This window comes from Rhineura floridana, chromosome 1 (assembly GCF_030035675.1).
Source record: "Rhineura floridana isolate rRhiFlo1 chromosome 1, rRhiFlo1.hap2, whole genome shotgun sequence".
Lineage (NCBI taxonomy): Eukaryota > Metazoa > Chordata > Lepidosauria > Squamata > Rhineuridae > Rhineura > Rhineura floridana.
The window spans coordinates 86469506-86489907 of NC_084480.1; the positions used below are offsets into that span (position 1 = coordinate 86469506).

General features: G+C 40.9%; 1 protein-coding gene across 1 annotated transcript in view; it reads left to right on the plus strand.

Annotated features, from left to right (window-relative positions):
- Window positions 1–20402, plus strand: part of ADAMTS19 (ADAM metallopeptidase with thrombospondin type 1 motif 19) — a 228121-nt gene that overhangs the window by 198363 nt on the left and 9356 nt on the right. The gene's annotated exons all lie outside the window — the stretch shown is intronic.

Below are 20402 nucleotides of genomic sequence, written 5' to 3' on the forward strand. Positions count from 1 at the left end.
CCCCAAATCATTAAAACAAAAGAACTAGTAAGGCTAGGTTAGGTAGCCAAGCTGCAAATCTTGGCAGTTTGCTTGTAATTAACTCTGTTTTGTAGAGCTATGTTTGAAGAAAATGTTCTGTTGAGAAAATGTTACAAAGCATACACTTGCAAACAATACACAAATTCACTAACGAACATGGTTTAAAAATTGTCTGCTTAAGGAAAAAAGCCACTGCCAATAGACTCATGATTTTGTTATTATAGTGTTGAGGAGGATGGCCATGTGCATCTTTTCTTTATGTCCTTAAGAAAAGGACTTCCAAGATAGCTTTATTCAGGGCTGGGGGTGCCCTATGAAGGACTAGAGTCCTCTTTTTATGTTAGAGTGTTGACCCAGGCCCTACAGCCCCTAACTAATAATGTTGGAGTATCCTGGCACTGTACAATTAGGAGCTGTGCTTGTCCAAATAGCTCCCAGAATGTAACTGAGGAAATTTCCCTTACATGTTGTTATTTGTGTGTCCAGATTCCAGAGAGTAGCTTCTGCTACATCATTTGCTATGTAGGACTGGAGGACATTCCTGATTAGGGATGGCTCCTCCTACTGGTCAAGACAGGCAGGGTCTAGAAACTTCTTAGTCTCCTCTCCAAGGGGAGGAGTCATCCCGCTCTCCAGACTGGCCCTGCCTGCGGCCTCTGAAGGTTCTGTTTTTTCTTCTCTCTGCTCAGAACTTCCTTTTACCTCTGGTTTTTTTGCTGTTCTTTCTGCTTTCCATCGTTCTCCTCTCTTTGATGTTAGCTATTTCTCTCTTCTGTCTCCATCCTTTACTGTTTTCTCCCCCTCCTGCCTTTACATCGTGGGTCTGGGGGCTTGGGAGGATCGTTCAGTCCAACTGAGTAGTTTGGCGCTGTGGGAGGCATTTGCGAGAGCAACAGAGCATGGCTAGCTGCAGTGCTTCAGCAACAGCGGTAGTCTCCTCTGAATGGAGTCTGACTTCTTGTTCCATGGAGCTGCGTTTTCGCCACACTTGTGCTGAGCAGGATTGTGGGATCCAACTCCACCCTCCCCTTTCCTAGGAGAAGAACCAGCGAGGTGTGCTGCCTGGGGGTATCTACCGCAAAATCGGATTGTGCACGGCAGCAGGGGGTTGAGCGATGCCCGCTACGGTGGTTCACCATTGCAGTAGTTTCCTGCACTTTTTTCCTAAGTGTAGAACAGCTGCGGCTGCCACTTAATGGCTTTGCCTGCCTGTTCTTTGTTCTCCCGCCAAGACTTCTGCCACACAGGAGATGTGATGGATTCTGGTGAGCTGCCAGCACAAGGCTCAACAAGCTATTAGCCTGCACTCTCCCCAACCCCAAGCAGGAGCAGTGTGGGGGGGGTATTTCTCCTGAAGTTATGGAAGTTCCACCACCCCCCATTCTCAGTTTCTTAAGTTCTTGTCTGGGGTCAAGGAGTTTATCTTCTTTGAAATCAGGGGCCCCATTTACCATGCCCTTAAAAGTAAGCGGGGCCGGCTCTCAAGTAGGCAATCCCATAAAGGAAAGCTGAGGCACAGCAACTCACGCAGGGAGATGAGATATAGCAGTTTGCCATAGCGATACAGCTATACCAGATCTTCCTCTCATTCTACTCTAGCCATCAGCTGGGGTTGTACACACCCCGACATCAACCTGGGTGTCCTACTCCTATTCCCTGCCATATTGTGCAGGGCGGGAGTTCAGACAGCGCCCATGGTGGGAGACAAGGATCTCACTGGTAAAGGGCGCTGTGAGTCAACAGGACTGATCAGACGCCCAGACGCATGCATTCCCCCACACCCACTATGGTCCAGGGGTTGCAGATATAAGGACAGTTGCCCAAGCTGGTCTATGGCCAACAGGGGGCATTGCCTGATTTGGTTGATTTCCCTGAACCTGACAGGGAAGAGGAGGAGTCATCAGGAAGGGATCTAGAGGTGACCCACTCGCAACCTAGGCTCTTTGCCCTAGAGGTTTTTCAACCCCTTCTTCTGAAGGCGCACAGAGTGCTGCAGTTCTCAGAAAGTGAGGGGAGAGGCGATGCCCATGACCAGTCGAATTCAGCGGGAGCTAAAAAGGCTTTCCATGGACTGGTGCAAAGCTGGTTATTGTCCTCAGGCCTTTGATGATGTGTGGGACGCAGAATGGGCGTTCCCATGTAAATCAAAGCTGACTACTAAATAGGCAAAGAAGCTTTTCGTGTTTGCAGCAAGGATCCTAGTCTCTATCCTGGTTAGAAGTTATATATATTCCCAGGATATTAAGGGGCCTCCCCCTTGGGGGAGATATCCTACATGAAGGAGTCATACAAGCCAGGGCTACTTGGAGCGACTAGTTATATTTGCAGGAAATCCCGCAGATCTTCCTTTGGCAGCCATTTTGTGGGACCTCACCCTTTGAGCTCCTCCAGCAGTTTGCACCCAGTTCTAGTGGAACCAGAAATCTGAGGCTGCTTCAGTTCTAAGTTTTCAGGGGATGAATTGGAATCCGCACCTGATATTTTACCCTTGGTTCTGGCCAGGCAGTTTTCCCGGTAAATTAAGGAACAGCCTGTGACACCCGAGCCCTCGTCCCAGTTCCTGGCCACAGGGCATAAAATAAAATAAGGATGTTCCCTTCTGCTCCTTCCAAACAGCCCACAGTGGTGGTTTAATTCCCCACGCCCCTTCAGTACTGTCTGGAGGGCTGAGTGGGTTTTCTTCATGATGTTTTTGAATTGGCCTAGCTTTCCCTGGTTTCTGCCTTGATGGTTGATGTGAGGTCCCTTTACCCAGAGGTTGTCAGCTGGAACAAAGGGTGCTTATCAAGATTTGGGGGGGGGATTGGGGATGCCTAAGCTTAGGTGACAAGGTATTCCCTCTTCCTTGTGTTCTAGCCCTGACGCCAGGTGCTTAGGTCAAGGCATGGGGCAGTGGATATGTGTAGTGTACTCCCTGGAGAAAGGTTACAGATCATGTCAGATGGTGGTCATCCGAAGACCTAGTGTGTTCCCTTTATGTGGAAGGGTTACACAAAGTGACTCCCTTAAACCTAGTCAACCTTCAGGATGATTATATCTGTTCCCTCCTCCCTCAGAAACGTAAGGGGTGAAATAACTGCGAAGAAATCTTATGTATTTCAGGTTTGTTCCTGTGGAAACGTTAGATTTTTCTCCTCAGAACAGACAGGGACATGAGTAATCTGGGCTGAGACATTTAGAGAGCTGATCCTCTCTCTTAAAGGCCTGAAAAGGTAGGCCCAGGGAACGTTGCCGGGACAACAAAGGAGCCCATTGGCTTCTCTAGGGGGCCACAGTCAGAAAGCACATATATGGAAAGCCTCAAAGCCTTTTTTGAAGATTCAAAAGGTTATTACACCCCCTCCCCCCAAGAGAAGGCCCACAACCCTTACATGTAGTAGTATTTGCAAGAACAGTTGGTTTATCTCAATAAAACAACAGGGGTGGATGGTATCCAAAAGCAGCAGTAGGAAGAAGGAGGGGGAACCCCAAGATGCCGAAAAAAGGAAGGGATTCTTGAGGAGGAAATCCGAAACCAATTTATTAAAAAAGAAGAAGCCCAACACGTTTCGGCCACTCGAGACTTGGCCTTCGTCAGGGGCTATATTTATTTATTTAGTTAGTTAGTTTAATTTATATACTGCCCTAAGCCCGAAGGCTCTCTGGGCGATGTACAAAAAGATAAAAACAAGCACAATATATAAATACAATAAATACAATAAATACTAATAATAATAAAAAAACAATCACGAACCAAACAACATCCAAAATACGGAAATGCTGTTTAAAATACACTTTAAAATGCCTGGGAGTATAAAAAGGTTTTCACCTGGCGCCGAAAAGATAGTAGCGTCGGCACCAGGCACACCTCATCAGGGAGACTGTTCCACAGTTCGGGGGCCACTACTGAAAAGGCCCTGGTTCTAGTCATCACCCTCCAAGCCTCTCGATGGGATGGTACTCGGAGGAGGGCCTTAGATGTTGAGCGTAGTGTACGGATAGGTTCATATTGGGAGAGGCGTTCCACCAGGTAGATAAAATCATACAAAAATCCATTTAGTGGCATAACCATATCATAACATACAGCATGTGACCATACAATGTAATGGGGAAAAATAGATAAATACTTACATAACGAATCTAAAATGTCTCTCTTGGACTATTTTATATGCAGAATGTGCATGTAATCTCTACACCGATTCTGTGTGATAGGAAATTAACTATGTAACAGCAAAAGCTGAGAGTGTGAGATTTTATACACTCACTCGGATGTCTGTTAGCTGTGAGACAGAGGATTTAACCACAGCTGTGTCTAAGGGATCGTCTCTGTAGTGTGAGATTCATAAAAGGGGAAGGAACTCCAACTCATCATTTAGTCCACTAGGAACAAGCGTTTTTAGTTCTAAAATAGTTCTCTCTTAAGTAGAATTTGAGTGTCGTGCACATTTACTTTTTCTAACTCCCGAAAGTTAAAATCTGTTAAGGAATGTCCACATCTAGCAAAATGATCAACCAGGGGAGCTCAGTTTCTATACCATAGGTGTAACTTGGCCTGCACATAACGGGCCCTTCAACCTCAGAGACTATTCTGGTTTTTCTGTCTGAGCCTTGGCAGTTCAATATTAATTAAAATGTATGTTTTCAATGATAGCCAGTGTGGTACAGTGGCTGGAGTGTTCGGCTGTGACATGGGAGCCTATGGTTCACATCCCCACACGACTGTGGGGATTGTGGGGTGACCTTGCCTCTCAGCTTCAGAGGAAGACAATGGTAAGCCACCTCTGGGTAGAGCTTAACACAACCAAAGGTTTCATGGGGTCACTATAAGTCAGAATCAGCTTGAAGGCAGTCCACTAACTTTTATGTGTTAAATGTAACATATGTTGGAGATTCTTCTCCTTGGGATCTTTTGCTGAGGGTCCTTGAATAAAATTGGAAGACACAGCCTTGGAACAAAAGGTAAGCCTTTATTTTCTACAAGCAGGGTCAGTCCCCCAGAAACTTCCAGGAGAGACTGCACTCAGACACTGTGTGCAAGCTTTATTATAGAGTACAGTTACCGCATGTGACAGTGATTCACCAATCTCAGGAGTTCCTGCCCACCCAACATCACAGTTCCTCCTCTCTACAATTGTTCCAAACCAATCAGAAAGTATTAGCTATCTCCAGTGGTGATTCCAAGATTCTGTCAATCTCATTAGTGTCTCTATTGTCCTACTGTGTTTTCAAGACTAATTAATTTTGGGACTAGTTGGAACAATTACTATTGTGAATATGCTTTCAAGCATACTTGGTACATCCATTGTTGCATTGTTTCTGATGGGTCAGGCTGACTCAGGTACACCTGCTTGGGTTTTACCTCAACTCAGGGTAACTGAAATCTCATGAGCATCACAGGTTTTTAATAGCTATAGGGGTTTTATATGTTCTTATACTTTTCCCAGAAATCCCATTTCCTTACTTATAAAATACACAACTCACGAAAGAGGATTTTGTTTAAACCCCTGAGCTACATTGTGAAAGCACACAAACAAAGGAAAAGACTGGGTGACTCTGGCTAACTAGTATCTTTCAGCCTCAGAAATATAGAGGAGGCAGGCCACCCCTTTTTTCTTAATGAAAACACCACCTTTTTTTCTAAATGAAAACACACTTATAAAGTTGTAAATATAATATAACACACTGGGTTGTTTTACAATCATTATCAAATCTCACTATTTCTCTTCATTAAACATTTAATAATTATTACAGATTTTTCCCCTAGGTGGCATTATAGCTTTACCCAAGAATCAAATATTGGCGATTCCTATTTGTTACATCAATCACAGCTTTTCTCACAGTTTAAACGCTCCTTGATTCCAAACAATAGAGTAATCAATATTCTGTCAGCCATGCATTGGCCGGATCTTGGCAAAGAAACAGAAGGTCCCTCTGATCACTGCCGTTTGCAACAGGTTTTTGCTTACAGGTCTGAATTAAATGTTAAGATTTGGGGTTCTCTATGAGCCTGAATCTCAGGTCTTAATAGGCCTACAAGCCTATGCTTAACTCCTTATGATTATAGAACACATACGTTTTTTATATCTATGATTATATATGTGTGGATATATAGAATTCCCCATTACATAAATTTCTTTATTCCTCTCTTTCATAGATAATCCCTGTCCGAGGATTAGTTTAATAGAATCAGGGAGCAGAAAGTGCTTGTTTCTATATTGTCTAATCAAGAGGAAAAGCAGCCCCTATCCCTCTACTCTTTTATGTCCCTTTAATCAAAGTTTGATTATGGGTATGGTTGACGCTGCACAGGTCTACGTGACATTGTCAGTATCTGCCACCACAAACAAGTGTGAGAAGCTGCATCTAGCTGCAGAAGCTTTTGCCTCAGAGTTTGGTATAAGGTCAAACCATTCTGACATATAAATAACAACCTTTATAAGTGTTCATTGGGCATGCTCTTTCTGACTTAATCACAGGAGGGTGTTGGGCTATAATCTGATGGTTGATGCTCATCCTCCTTTCAGTAGCTTCGGCTTCCATTCCAAGATCCCATTCCAACAAAGGGGAGAATTAGGGTGTCCATTCCAGACATGCCTTAGAGCAGTGTTTCCCAACTAGTGGGCCGCCAGATGTTGTTGGACCACAATTCCCATCTTTCCTGACCATTGGCAGTGCTGGCTGAGGCTGATGGGAGTTGTGGTCCAACAACATCTGGTGGCCCACTAGTTGGGAAAGGCTGCCTTAGAGGGAGCTACAGTGGTAGTTGTTTCTCTCCAATTAATGGAGTGTATGATGGACAGCTTGGTGGCTGAGTGGATCGGGTTGAGGGACAAGGTTTTTTCAGGGAAAGTTCTGGATATATTATTGGCCTCATGTAAACAGTCAACCAATAGGGGTTTCTTTCCCACCTGGAGGGTATTTTTGAGCTGGTGCTCAAAAATCTTGGTGGATCCTTTGTCCTGAAGCGTTCAACTTCCTGGGTTTTTTACACTCAAGTTTGGACAAAAGGTTTAGTGCAGCCATCCTCAGGTGCCAGGCAGCTTCCCTCAGTAGTATGTCCTCTAGTCTGGGGGTTCCCTGTTGCCTTCATACCGCATGCTCTAAGCGTTTCCTTAAAGGGGTGGTTCTTGTTTCTCTGCAGATGGTTCACAGGTTTTCAACTTGGAACCCAAACTGGATGTTGTTGGCACTAGCAGGCTCACTCTTAGAACCTATGGCCACCTGCCTTCTGAAAACCTTGTCTTATACGACAGTATTTTGGTAGCCACCACGTCAGTTTTTTATAGGTCTCAGGAGATGGACTTACCATCTTTTCTGACCATCTCCTTCCTGCACTCAGGTGTGTAGGTGGCACCTGTTGGACATTATTTCTTTATTTATTGCATTTGTATACCTCCCTGTAGCCTAAGCTCTCTGGACATTAGGGGTGCTGCACACTGGAATTTAGACATCCCGAATCATCATTTGTGTATTTCCTGGGGAACTCTAAGGGAAAGATAGTGTTTACCTCTTCCATTTCTCGCTGGTTCATGGCAGCCATAGCTCAGGCCTAAGAGGCATTAGGTAAGGACACTGCAGCACATTCTGTTAGAGGGCACATTCCATTAGAGGGGTGGCTGCCTCTGCACCATGCAAGGGCAGTTTTACAATCATAGACATCTGTTGGGGGACAAGTGGGCCTCTCCACACACCCTCATCAGACATGATAAAATAGATTTCTGTTCCCTAGCAGATGCCTTGTTTGGTAGCAAGGCATTCCAGAAGGTGCTAAATCACTAGTTTCATACAGAGGAAGCCCACCCTGGGGATGTGAATATTGCTGTGTTATATCTCTAATCAGGCATGTCCTCCAGCCCTATCTAGCAAAACTGGAAATTTTACTTACCGTGAATTTCTGTTTGTGGATAGGGCTGGAGGACATTCCACCCACCTCTCCTTCCTCTGCTATGGCCTTCTGGAGCGAGGGGTTGGTGGCTTGAAGCATTCTGCTAGCATCTTACATTTTCACACGATGTCTAGTACTGCGTGTATCTCATTTTATGGGAAGTTTTTCTCCAGTTGTCTGTTTTGTCTCTGGTTATTACCTTTTCCTAGTTACTACTTTGTACAGGTCTGTTTAATAAACGTCTGCATGGTTGGCGTTGATGGGGTCGAGGGGTTCTTGCTTGGTCAGCTCATTCTGGAGAGCGGGATGACTCCTCCCCCCGGAGAGGAGATTAAAAGTTTCTAGACCCTGCCTGTCATGACCAGTAGGAGGAGCCATCCCTAATCAGGAATGTCCTCCAGCCCTATCCACAAATAGAAATTCACAGTAAGTAACATTTCCACTTTTCCTTGACTACTCCAGAATCCTAACCTCTTCTACTTGCTTAGTATTGGCCATGTCTCTTGGGACTGCTGTATTCTTGAGGATTTGTGTACTTTGGCTTGTGCAGGGAGAAGGCATGGCTCTCTTTGCAGCAGTATTGAAGGTATTAACATTAGGAGGGGAAAGCTCTAGATCCTGTTTGCTCAGATGTATCACAGTGGATGGGTTGAAGCATTTTGGCAATTGTCTTGGTGATTAGATGACCAGGATGTCCCCTAGTTGGGGACAGTATTCTGGATCATTTTTTCCTACAAGCTATCATTGTGTACACTCAAAAATAACATAAAATATTCTTATCATTAGGAAGATAAGCCAAATCTGTATAAATTTGCTTATTTTGCACAATTTATTCTTCTGTTAGGAAGTGCAAGAAGTGAAATCCTGCTGCGCTTTTCCTCCTACCCACTCCAGGAATGAGCAGATTTGTCCCAATTCTGTTTCTATTTCTTTATTGTTCTGTAGGCTGGCTCTGATCTGGCTTTAACTACTCCTGAATTCTGATTTAACTGAAATATTTTTAAAAAATAATTCTGGAATTGGCGAATATGGAGTTTGCTGTAGCTTTTCTTTTAGCTCATTTGAATCTTTTGCATCCTCTACTTTACTTATACATGATGATAAAAAACTGCAAACAGTCTTTATGTGACTGTGCACATAATTGCATCAAGATTTTCTTTGTGCAGTATTCTACTTTTGTACACTCTTTACATTGATAATAAGGTAGGGGGAGGAAGAAATGTATCCCAAAATACTTTGGAGTGCACTTAACATTTGCTAAGTTTTAAAAGCTCACTCCTCAGGGTGGCCACTGGCCAGCTGCCAGTCACTGTTATTGTAGCACCAATGAATTCTAGAAGGACATCTTGCATCAATACATAATACCCATCACCTTCTAAGAAGACAATAATTACTGCCTCAAGGAGCTGTTTCTCTCCACAAGAGAGAAAGAATGCATACATTTAAAACTTGGCAAATGAAAGTGGAGCCCCCAAAATGTTTGTGGGTATTCCCCCCAAAAAACCTCCCCTTCTGGCACTGTTCTAGCTGCCAAAAATGTGCCATTATGACCTACACTCAGCTTCTGTGATTTCACTAAGTATTGCTGACACACTTTCTGCACCACCCTAAGAACTAAAAACCTGCTGATATTCAAAGGATGTTAAAGTTTGCATCTCATGTCAAATTATTTTATATGTAGAAAATTTACCCTTCTAAAAGTGAGTGAAACCTCCTTGCATAGAACACCACAAATTAAAAGAATATACATTTTACAGTATTTATAGCATTTTCCAATATTGTACACCACCTTCACAGTTACAATGCTGTCATGTTTGAACTGGATACAAACAAGTATCTCACATTGCTGTAAGGGAAATGAGCAAACCTGTGTGAATATTTAACTTATTTGTGCCTTGTGCAGTTGAGATTTTCCAAGTTTTTTATCAGAGCAATTTGTATTTTAATTTCTTTGCAGACAAATGAGTTCAATTTTGACTGTACTTGGATTTCCTATCTTTTTCTTTCCATGGCTACACTATTCTATCCTCAGACTAGTACATAGCAACATGATGCCACTGCTTACATAGTAATATATCTGCAATTAGGCAGAGGAATTGAAGGCCCAGATCATTGGAAACTGTTGATTGTATGTAATACGGAATAGTTAGAGCAGCCTTCCATTAAGAGCAGCCTTCCATTACCCAGGTGTCTGCTGTTTTTGCCTTTAAGATTTTTTCTGGATTTTGATAGGAGGCTGTTCCTTTGAGAAAAGCCAAGATCTTTTCAAACAGGTGCCAAAATGTGGCATGAGAAATGTAAATGTCACTTCTCACACATATGATAAAATATTTCTTGGCTTTCTGTATATTGTATGTTTCTAAAACATCATTTTAACTCTGAACTAGAGGATTAGTAAAACATAAGACAATATAAAAATAGAATATAAGTTAATATATCACAGTAGAGATAAAAAAATTATTTTAAAAATGCTTCAGAAAAATAGAACCTGTTTCTATTGTTCAGCATTTCAGCAGAACAGAAACAGGATAAAAGCGATGCTAAATGAAATCACTAGTTCCTCAAGCTCAATGAATCTGTCAGTTTCACTAACAGTTGGCATTATATTTGCAGGTCTTTTATAGATGTAACAAACAAAGTGGTTCTAAACAGTAAATGCTGGGAATTAACGCAAGTCTGTATTGTGTGTCTGTCATAATGATTGCAGTGTGGCATCTAGGGGGAAGCAAGGCAGTTTTTAAAAATTGTTTTGGTATAGCATTCATTATATCAAATGGACCACTGTGGAGTACAATTTACATACAATTCCATATATCAATCAGATTTTCTTAGGCAAAAGGAATTTAGTAGTAAAAGTAACTGGAAGGAATTCAGAGTTGGAATGAATGCTTTTCATATTCTTGAGAACATGTATTGGAGTGTTTTATTGTGAGCTGAGTGGAAGGGACAGGCACCATCATGGAGCTTATTAATATTCAGTTAAGAGAATCTGTGCAGAGCAGCTAGAAGTGAAGAGGCTGGAGGCATTGTGGCCCTCTCTACTTAATGCTGTACCTCCTCTTGTCATTTGGGATAGGGAAGAAATTCCATTCGGTTCAGATTTTAATGTGAACCTGCCTAATTTGCACTTTCCAAAACAGCATGTGAACTGAAACACAGCTATCCATTGAAATTCACACTTTTCCAAATTTTGTAATGGAGTTTTCCCACCAAATAATGTGAACAAAAATGTAAAAAATAGGGGAAAGTGTAATAAAAATGCATATGTTGGGGAAGAACAAAGGACAAGTAGCGCTGTGACTAATGACGCAGCTGGGTCAAAGCTGAAAGGAAGCCCAGAGGCTGATGAGCACAGATGTGAAAGGAGAGTCTGGAGTTGTACGACGCACACAATAGCAACATGGAATGTGAGAAGCATGAACCAGGGAAAGTTAGAAATTGCCAAGCAAGAAATGGAGCATATCAACATTACAATACTTGGTGTGAGCGAACTAAAACGGACGGGAATGGGACACTTTCAATCAGGCAACTACAAAATATTTTATGCAGGAAATAAGAAATTAAGTAGAAATGTGCTTGCTTTAATAGTGAGAAGTAGCAAGAGCAATTGGGAGCTACAATGCAAGGTCTGAGCGAGTAATATCAATGAGATTAAACAGGAAACCTATCAACATAACTATCATCCAAGTCTATGCTCCAAGGGCAAACGCAGAAGAAGAGGAATTGGAGAGATTTTATGCAGAAGTAGAGGAAGAAATTGATCACACACCAAAACAAGATGTGCTGATAATCATGGGAGACTGGAATGCAAAAGTAGGGAACAGAGAATAATTAGGAATTGTGGATATATGGGGCCTAGGAGACAGAAATGAAGCAGGAGAAAGGCTTATTGAATTCTGTGAAGCCAATAATTTGTTTCTTGCGAACACATTTTTTGAACAACCGAAAAGATGACTATACACGTGGACATTACCAAATGGTCAATATAGAAATCAAATTGATTATATAATTGGTAGTAGAAGATGGAGAAGTTCCATACTTTCTGTGAAAACAAGACCAGGAGCAGACTAGAGGACTTCCCAGGAGGATCGCTCCGCCTGTGCTTGCCTCTAGACGAGCTCTCGTCTCAGAGGAAGCTTCTTCAGTTTTAAAACCAGTCAGAAGAGTTTTTTTGACTGGGAAATTTTTCTCCCAGGCAAGGGAGAAACTTAGAGATTACCCACAGAAGTTCCGTGGTGTTTGTTGGACTGGAATTCATTGGAATCGCCTATGAAGGAAGGTAGCCAAAAACGTCAGACGGAGCCAGGGATTACAAACAGGCTCTAACTGATTAAGCGAGACATTTTTTTTTCTTCAAAGAAAAACGGAAATTAACAGGCAAGCATCCTCCTGTCTATTATCATCATTTTGTTATCGTTACTGCAAAAGAGATTTGTCAAAGAGTCAGCAACAAAGAAGCCCTGGGTGAGTTATAACTTTGTCTTTTACATACGGAATTAAGGAGGAAGAAAATCGAAATAGCCTATCTTTGTTTTTTATTGCAACAAGCTGGCATGGAATTGAACATTTTAAAGATATAAATGGATGAGAGGCATCTGATTTGAAGAGAAAATTTGATTTATCTGATATTTGAGTATTATATGTCTGGGACTATTTTTTCTGGTCTACTTTTTTTGGGGGGGGCGAATCTGCTTATTCCTTATGCCACTAATCATTTGGACGCTGTGAACTAAATTTGTTTTGGACATATAAGAGATAAGGCAGTTCGTGCTGTCTAGAGGGTGATGTCATCTGGATTGGAAGATTAACTCATTTGTGACTGGAAAAAGAAATAAACTGTTATTTGCTTGAGAATAGTGACTATATTGGAATTGAAGGGGTTTTGTTCTTTTGGTTTTAAGAATGACAATCAAGAAGGTGGCTGAGACCCTGGATGTTCAGGAAGGGGTTCTCTCTCTAAATATATTTCAGAAAATAATGAATGAGATTAAGCTAATGAAACAAGAGCTGGGACAGAACAGACAAGAGATGAAAATTGGATTTGGCAAAATGAGACAGGAGCTGAAAGAAATTCAGGATTCTATAACTGGACAAGAAAAAGAAGATGAAAGAAAGATCAAAGGGAAGGTTCAAGCCCTGGAGATTGGAACAGATTTATCAAATATGGACCTGGAAAAAGATTTGGATTTTATGGTTGTGATGGATCCTAAAGACAAATATTATTGTTTGGAATTCAGCGCTGCCCCTGAAGGAATTGGTGAAGAGATTAGAGATAAAGATATCAACGACTCGAAAAAATTCCTGGATTGGAAGGATTTGATGGAACTTGAAATAGAGAAAGTTTATAGAATAAATTCCAGATATGTGACAGTGGAAAAACCCTCAAGAGATGTGTTAGTGCATTCTGTAAAAAAGAGGAACAGAGATTTATTTATTTATTTATTTATTTATTTATTTATTTTATTTATATACCGCCCTAAGCCCAGAGGCTCTCTGGGTGGTGTACAAAAAGATAAAAACCAGCACAATATATAAATACAATAAATACAATAAATAAAGAAACAAAACAACTTTACAACAACATTTCAGTAATACATTCAGAATTGATGGCAAGAAAATATCTGTGATGAAAGAAATCCCTATCAGACTCTTATTATATGACTATGGCAGCAAAACCTAGATTATTGGGTGTGCAAAGATGGAAGATGGAAGATGGAATCAATACTGATAATGGGAGAATGGGAGAAGAGCTATTGAAATTACTGGACTTAGTAGACCTGAAGATATGGATTAATTGACATGTCTATTTGGAGAAAAATTGATGGATATATATCTCAAGGATTGGAAACTTCTCTTTGACTTTTTGTGGAAAGAATAAAATGATGTTAATGAGATTTGATACCAATTAAGATAACCACTGGAGGAAGGTGATTGTATAATTTTATTAAGAGACAGGTTTGTTATATATTATAGACTTATAGCTAATCTACGACAAATCGGAAGTCAATAGTTTTTATTGTAATAGTTATTAATTTGTTTTGTTTTTGAAAATTTGAATAAAAATTAATGATAAAAAAAAAGACCAGGAGCAGACTGCGGTACAGATCATGAACTGGTCGTATCGAAAATCAGAGTAAAGCTAAAGAAGAGCAACAAAGCAATCATAATGCCAAAATGCAATTTAAATAACATCCCAGAAGCATATAAGGATCAAATAAGGAACAGGTATGAGGCTTTAAACTTAGTTGACAGAGAACCAGAAGAACTATGGAATGAAGTTAGAGACATTATCAGGGAAGAATGCAAAAAGACAATACCTCTAGTTAAAAAGAGAGAAAGACCTCAATAGATGACTGAAGAAACTCTTCAAATGGTCAAAGAGAGAAGGAAAGCAAAACCAAAAGGAGATAGAAACACAGTCAGAACCCTAAATGCAACAATACAGCGACTAGTACGTAGGGACAAAGAGAACTACAGTAGGGCCCCGCTCATACGGCGGGTTCCGTTCCGGACCCCCACCGTAAAGCAGAAATCACGGTAAAGCGAAATCCATTGACGGCAATGGGACATGTCGCACGAAAATGATGTCAAGATGGTGTGCGACCAAAAAAAAACGCTGTAAGAACGGAACAAGCGCCTTAATGCGGGGACTTTCTCTAATTGAAAGCCGCCGCATTAGCGAATCGCTGTAAAGCGAAGCGCCGTAAAGCGGGGCCCTACTGTATTACAATAGTTACTGTATAGAAATAGAACAGGACAACAAGAAGGGTAGAACACGAGCCCTGTTCCAAAAGATTAGAGAAATGAAAGGGAAATTTAAACCAAGAGTAGGGATGTTGAATCATCAACAAGGGAACACACTGACTGACCGAGATGAAATAAAAGGAAGATGGAAGCAATACACTGAAGAACTCTATAAAAGAGATGCCAGGATGACAAGATTCATTCACAGAGGAACCATATGATGAAGAACCAGAAATGTTAGAATGCGAAAGCTGCTCTTAAAATACTTGGAAGAAACAAATCACCAGGAACAGATGGCATACCAATAGAGTTGCTACAAGCTACTGAAACTGAATCTGTCTAAATGTTGACAAAAATTTGTCAAGAAATATGGAAAACTAAACAATGGCCCACAGACTGGAAGGGTTCCATATACATCCCAATTCCAAAGAAAGGGGATCCCAGCGAATGCAGTAATTATCAAACTATTGCCTTAATATCCCATGCAAGTGAAGTAATGTTCAAGATCCTACAACAAAGGCTCTTACTATATATGGAGTGAGAAATGCCAGACGTCCAAGCTGGATTTAGAAAGGGAAGAGGCACCAGAGATCATATTGTAAACATATGTTCAGGTTCAATAATGGAACGGACCAAGGGATTTCAGAAGAAAATCACCCTGTGCTTTATAGATTACAGCAAAGCCTTTGACTGTGTAGATCATGAAAAACTATGGAATGCTTTAAACAAAATGGGGGTGGCACAGCATCTGATTGTCCTGATGCGCAACCTATACTCTGGACAAGAGGCTACTGTAAGGACAGAATATGGAGAAACCGATTGGTTCCCCATCGGAAAGGGTGTGAGACAGGGATGTATTTTATCAACCTATTTATTTAATCTATACGCAGAAGTTATCATATGGAAAGCAGGATTGGAGCAAGATGAAGGAGGTGTGAAAATTGGAGGGAGAAATATCAATAATTTAAGATATGCAGACGATACCATACTATTAGCAGAAACCAGTAATGATTTGAAACAAATGCTGATGAAAGTTAAAGAGGAAAGCAGGACTACAGCTGAACGCCAAAAAGCCTAAAGTAATGACAACAGAAGATTTATGCAACTTTACAGTTGACAATGAGGACATTGAACTTGTCAAGGATTATCAATACCTTGGCACAGTCATTAACCAAAATGGAGACAATAGTCAAGAAATCAGAAGAAGGCTAGGACTGGGGAGTGCATCTGTGAGAGAACTAGAAAAGGTCCTCAAATGCAAAGATGTATCACTGAACACCAAAGTCAAGATCATGTTTCCAGAAAAGATGAATGAGTAAAGTATGTGAGAGCTGTCAGTATAATCAGATGAATGTAAATTGTTTCATTCATGTTATAAAATTAGTATAATTTGCTTCAAAGTTTTCCTAGTGATTGGTTCAAAATACACTTGTCAGCTTTCTGTCAAAAATAAGTGTCATAGTGGGTTAAAAAGTAGTAGTTAGAGTGTTGGATTGGGACCTGGAGACCAGGGTTCCAATCCCCACTCAGCCATGAAACTTGCTGGGTGACCTTGGGCCAGTCACAGTCTTTCAGCCTCACTTACCTCACAGAGTTGTTGTGAAAATAAAACAGAGGGGGGGAACCATTTTTTGAACTCCTTGGAGGAAAGGTGGGATATAAACCTAAATAAATAAATATTAATAGAAAATAAAAGAAAATGGATCATATAGGCTGACTGAAGAGGACTGAAGGGGGGAGTTTTGCATCAAACAGGACAAGGGAACCGTAGGTTATGAGAATAGTCCAGTACGCTAGCCAGAAGGAATTACAGTTCTAGAAATCATGTAAATGAAGGCTTTCAAGAGTGAAAAGTCAAAATCTGAAAGCAATCCTGGCATTTGTTCTCCATAATATATTATATGGAAGCCTGGCAAATGTTAATTAGTGCTTCTCTCCTCCACTCTTGCAGAGTCTTCTGGCAATTAGTGTTGGAAATCTCTCCCAAACTGAGGAACAGCTGTGCTGCTGTATTCCAGCTAATGTTTGGATAGAGCATTTTCAGGCCATTTACAATGAGCCTCTGAACTTCCCCAGTATCTCTACACCCTCACTAAAAGCAGAGGTCCCTTATTGGTCTCCAGTAACTCAGCCAGAAATTAAAGACCTTACATTGCAATTGCACTCTCGAAAGGCACCTAGGTCCGATGGAATCCCACCTGATGTCCTGAAGTCAAACCCAGATTGGTGGGCTCCCCTCTTAGCTAACTTTTTCTCATTGATTAACAGCTCTGGGAATATTCCCTCTATATGGAGCAGGGCTATTATTATTCCCATCTATAAAAAGGGCACAAGATCTGACCCTAATAATTATCACCCCATAAGTGTCCTCTCTATTATTGGGAAAATATATGCTTCTCTTCTTGCAAACATGTTGAAAAATTGAGTCAAATCTTCTAATATCATTGTTATCGAACAGAATGACTTCAAGGAAGGTTCAGCCACACTTGATCATTGTTTGGCCCTCTCCCATAATGCCAAAAAATATACCAACTTGCTGGCAGGAAAATTATTTGTGGTTTTTATTGATCTCAAGTCAACATTTGACTCTATTTCCCAGGAAATTCTATCGAGGAAATTTAAGTTCTATCTATTGAGCCGTTATTGCTGTATTTAACAAGATCATTATATGAAACACCACAGCTCAAGTGAGACGTGGCTCTGATGACCACCTCACTAATGCTATTCATTCTTTCAGGGGGGTTAGACAAGGTTGGGTGTTAGCTCCCTTGTTATTTAATATTTATCTTGTTGACTTACCACAGGCATTGCGCCTAACAGACTCCCCCTACTCCCCCAAGCTGGCCTCAATAAAGATTCCTAGTCTCCTGTATGCAGGTGATACAGTATTATTGTCCCAGATCAGACTGGGCCTAAAGAGAGCATTAGCTGGCTTTGGAGACTACTGTAGAGTTAACCAACTATTAATTATGCTAAGACTAAAATCTTGGCATTTCCTGAGTAACTAACCAGATTTAACTGGAAAATGGACAGGCATGTGATCAAACAGGTTGATTGTTACAAGTACCTGGGTATCCATTTTCATAGATCCGGTAAAGGGGTAGCACACAGAAAGATTGCAATTGCAAGAGCCAAATATTGCTGAAACCTAGTTTTATGCTTCTTTTTCACTAATAGTAGTAGATTGTTCCTGCCGCACTGGAGTTTTTAAAGGCTGAACTAATTTCCCAACTCTATGGAGTTGTGGTGTGGGTCACAGACTTGCATCCCTCTATCGAAAGGGTCCAGTCTTCATTTCTATGATCCATTCTAAGTGCCCCAAAAGGGGTAGCTGGCTCAGTTCTCAATCTGGAGGTGGGCCTATGCACACCAATGAGCCTGGCTTAGAGCTATGCTCTATGCTATTGGATCTGATTGCTGTACAGGGAAGCTGCGGATTCATATGTTCATCTGACACTGAGGGACTCATACATCTCTCTGTGGAGAAAAGCTGTCACAAAATATCTCCTCATTTAGCCTTTCTGTTATTGAGCTGTGTAGGTTTAACAGCTTGCACATTAAATTTTTGGTTAAGCAGAGAATTCTGGACATTGACAGAGTATGATAGCCCTGTCAAACCACTCCTGCTGTCCTATAGCCCTAGGTCTAAATGTTCCCCCTAGCAAAGAGTGTGCCCTTTATTTCAGCAAACTATCTGTGTCAATGTATAGGACAGCATTTTTTCTGGCTAGGGTTAATGTCATACCTTCAATGAGGATGGAAGGATTGTTTCAAGGCACACCTCATGATCAGAGACTGTGTCAATGTGATTCTGGTGCTGTGGAGTCTATAATACATACATTTTTGTACTGTAAATGTTATGAGGGTGCGAGAGACAGGCTGTTGCATTTCATTTTGGAAAGGCTTCCTGGTCGAGATGATGGAGTTCTTTTGAAAGTATATTTAAACTGCATAGCCCCTATGTAATTTTAAATGTTGCCAAATTTTTAAGGATTGTTATTGACACTAGGGCTAAAATGCTTGCTGATTATCAGTTTATAGAGCAACTGGTTTTAATGTTTGTTCAATTGCTTGTAATGATCGCTGGATCAATAAACATATTAAGCAAGACTGTACAGATAATGAGGTGATAGTCACAGTACTCATCTCTTTAAATGGGACACAATGTTGCAAGTTCAGTTTACTCTTTGAAAGATAAGGCAGAACTATACATTCACTGAAGATCCACGTCTGGTCAGGTAACCCGGGTCTTCTCTACTCAGCAGCTGCAAAGTGGGACCAGCCATCTCTCCACTAATCACATCCTTCTTTCACCACTTTGTAGCTGTCTTGAGACCAGAATAACTGACTACTGTATTCATATTGAAAGATGAGAATGGTTGTGCTACAAAACTGGATAAAAAAAAGTGTGCAGCTATTCCCATATTATAACACACATAGTCCTTGTACCAATGACTGGATGTTTGTACACAAGAGTGCAGGGTGGAAACCTACCATGTAATGGCGATCTATAGCTGATGTTGGTATCTAGGGAGGGTAAGACACAGGTTGCCCAAACAGGTCATTTAAACAATCATCATGTGGCAGGGACTGAACTGAGGTCCAAGAATAGGGGTGAATTCAGTGTTGGGTGGGATTGTGTACAATTATGCATATCTTTTGGAGGCTTTTTGTTTTTTTAAAACTTTCTATCTCGCCATTGCCCATGGTGGTGGTGCCAGGGGCAGGAACACAGTTTCACTCTAGGTGAGCTCACCCTTCTTTACCCCTCAAGTGACCTGAATACACTGTCATTTCAGAGCATTTGAGGTGAGGTGAGGGACTCTTAAAGCAATGAGATAACATTTTTTAAAAGTTCTTCAAAATAGAAGCTGTGCTTGCCACTGCTGCAAAAAGTAAGGGACAAATTTTGGCATGCTATTCCCCCCTCCAAAAATTGGAGAAATTCTCCCTCATTTGCAGTCCAGAAATGGCCACTGAATATTCAGTTCTCATTTTAGTACAGCTCTAGTATCTTTTTTAAAAAATCTAGTTCTATAGTACTTAAGTTTCAAATCCTGGCTTCTTCTTCCAGGCTAGAGACTAGCCAATATAGAATGTTTTTCATTTTCCAAACAAGTCTGTCATTCCTTAAAATTGACATTGACACCAGTGATTGAAATCTAGAGTCCTGAGCTAACTGGAAATGATTGTGTAGTCAGTATAGACTTGTTTCCAGTCAAGCAGAAAGCTCTTTTATTAGTGAGTGCTATTCATGTCAATTAGAAGACATGTATGATGATACAATTCAAACAAGTTTGTCCTAAATTGGATATTTTGCATGGAAAAATCAGATGTTCTTTATTTGTAATTTTCCCTCCTTTGAGACATAATTATCTACCTTTTTATGTATATAGATAAGTTTTTAGATATTTATTTATTGAACTCTTATACCTTTTAAACAGTCATCCAAACAAAAAAGAATTGTAGTGGTGCACTTGAGTTGGAGATGTAAATATTCACCTATGAGAACACCATCTGATTTATTCTCCAAAAACCTGCCAAGATAAAAATGGGGGGGGGAACCTGCTGTTTTTTTTTATCTTAGTAATAACTTAATTGGCTGATATTGGAAGGGGGGTGGCAATATTTTACTGCTACAAATGTAAAGCTAGGAAGGTTGCATTGTGGGGCACCATTTGATACAATTTCAAAGAGAGTTCTGCAGTCCATTAGGGAAGTAAGTTGGATAAGTAAATCACATCAGCCCTCTGCTAGAGAATAGAATAGAGAA